This window comes from Megalops cyprinoides, chromosome 7 (genome assembly GCF_013368585.1).
Source record: "Megalops cyprinoides isolate fMegCyp1 chromosome 7, fMegCyp1.pri, whole genome shotgun sequence".
NCBI lineage: Eukaryota > Metazoa > Chordata > Actinopteri > Elopiformes > Megalopidae > Megalops > Megalops cyprinoides.
The window spans coordinates 1,724,205-1,726,704 of record NC_050589.1 but is presented as its reverse complement, the minus strand read 5'-3'; the positions used below and the strand labels follow the sequence as shown (position 1 = coordinate 1,726,704).

Below are 2,500 nucleotides of genomic sequence, written 5' to 3'. Positions count from 1 at the left end.
ACATCTACAAGACCAGAGAGATCTGAGTCCAGCCACAGTCAGAACCACATCTACAAGACCAGAGAGATCTGAGTCCAGCCACAATCAGAACCACATCTACAAGACCAGAGAGATCTGAGTCCAGCCACAATCAGAACCACATCTACAAGACCAGAGAGATCTGAGTCCAGCCACAGTCAGAACCACATCTACAAGACCAGAGAGATCTGAGTCCAGCCACAGTCAGAACCACATCTACAAGACCAGAGAGATCGTGAGTTCAGCCACATCAGAACCAAATACACACGACATTCTCCTGTCTGGGCGAGGGACTACAGGCAGGTCTCAGATCAGATGTTCTGTGAGGCACTTCCATTCCCACGCATTTTTCACAGTAAGGACTGGAAGTGTTTTCAGCTTATTGAGCTTTTTGACCTTTAGACCTGCACAAGTGTCAGCCTGCAGGTCTGTCTCTGTCTGCGGCTCTGTGTGTGCTGAAATGATGAAACTCGCTGAGATAAACTCAGTTTGGAGCCGCATTGAGACGTTTGTGTTGCACTGCTGAAATCTGCACTTAGAGCAGTTTGCTTATCTCTTGGAAAGTTAACAGTAATTTGCATTTTATTTCATGCCTGTAGACATCTTTATTATGACCATCATTGTTATTATAATTATTGTTATCTGCAGGCATCTTAATTGTTTTCTCTTTTTTTTATTGTGAATTTTGTATGAATTGCCTCCCTGTTAGGATTGGTCTTTACACAAAGTTTGAGCTTTAAAAAACTTGCCGTGGTGCAAATGTAGCTGCCTTTACAATATATGCTACTGAAATTCCCACGTGTCTCTACATTTTCTGCACCTCTGTGGCAGGAATAGGTCATTACTGTGAGTGCTTGGGCTGATATAGAAACAGTGAGCTGGCACATAGGCTGCTGGCACCCCAAACCCCCTCTCCCCCCTTTTTGGAAGCATATATAAGGATAAAGTGTTTTAGAGGCTATGACCCTCACTGGTGAAGCGCTGTCCCCTCATTGCTCTGTCATTTTGCAGTTTTGTCATGCGTTTTTGACTATTCCCCAAACCAAAGGTTGCCCTCATTGATTAATCTATGATAATCACTGATGCTTCACTGTGCGTCTGTCCGTACCAAAGTCCTGCAGCTCGCGTGACTTTGGGCTGGCTCTGCGGGTTGGTCTGTAAGTACTGAACACAGCTCTGCCCTGGTCAGGTGATGGAAGCCTGGGCAGGGTGTGACTGAGCAGCAGAGCACTGTGGGAAACTCCACTGGGTGCAATACAATGCGCGTTTACTTTTATTTACCGCAAGCGAAGCGCAGCTCAGAGCGGCGGAAGGCACGGGGGTGACTACGTGAGCGATGCTGCTGTCAGGGCGTGCTTTATAACAGCAGGGATTTTACACTCTGTCACCACAGCACATCAGGGGCCTTAACAATGGTCATATATTTGAAGCTTGCAGTGTATTTTGTTTGTTTGCAAATACATGCTTTTTATTTTGTGTGGGTGTATGCACTTTTTGTAAAGCTGGGAAATTTTAGATCATAACAGTCAGTCTTGTGACTAATGCACTACTGAGATGCATTATAAAAGATAATAAAACCTACTGTATCTTACATGACTTTGTACTATTAATCCATCTTAATAAAAACATAAAACAGTAACCATGCCTATATGTGTGTTTAATATTCCTCTTATCCTGATACAGCTTTTTGCATTTTGCATTATTAGTAAGCATTACATTTCATTGTCGTCATTTAACAATCACTCTTATCCAGAGGGACTTGCACAGGTTACAGTTTTTACATGTTATCCATTTATATAGCTGGATATTTACTGAGGCAGTTGTGGGTTAAGTACCTTGCCCAAGGGTAGAGCAGCAGCGCCCCAGTGGGGAATCAAACCAGCAACCTGTCGGTTATGAGCCCTGACAATTATCCTACAGCACTGGCATGTCAGCACGCCAGTCTAAATAAGCATCATCCGTTTGTGTCTGATTCTGCTTCACTGCATCTGTGTTGCCTTCTGAACTTCACATTGAATTATTTTAGCCATAACAAAAAAAACAATGTAATTGAACACCAACCTCCTTGTTATAATCAGAATTATTAAATACGACCTGAATGCTTTGCCGTGATTAAAGTGAATTTGCGCTAGGTATTTGATATTAACAATTGATGTGAGTACATCTGTTGTTTTTTCTGTGGATATAACCAGTGTGAGCGGAGCTGGTGCACAAAGCTTGCTTCATTGATACCACCTCGAGGCCGTCGTTTAAAATATTCTTTGACCCATTTTAGAGGACTCATCCTTTTAACAGGATCTTTTTAATGAGGGGGATTTCGGTTTGGCTGAGTGCCTCAGCTGAGTGAAACAGGACCTGGCAGCGGGGGAATGGGGGGACGGGGGCGGGATGGGGGGGCGAGGGTGCGTATGGGGGGTGGTGGTGGTGGAACGTGGTAATTTACTGTGGTCTGGAAGAGGTGCAGCATGGGTACTGACAGGGC

General features: G+C 44.2%; 1 protein-coding gene across 1 annotated transcript in view; it reads left to right on the top strand.

Moving 5' to 3' along the window:
- Positions 1–1,582, top strand: part of LOC118780952 (SH3 and cysteine-rich domain-containing protein 3-like) — a 10,885-nt gene extending 9,303 nt beyond the window's left edge. Inside the window, exon 13 of the mRNA XM_036533750.1 lies at positions 1–1,582. This exon is cut by the window's left edge and continues 165 nt beyond it. The gene's annotated coding sequence lies outside the window, so the exon portion shown is untranslated.
- The last annotated feature ends 918 nt before the right edge of the window (positions 1,583–2,500 follow it).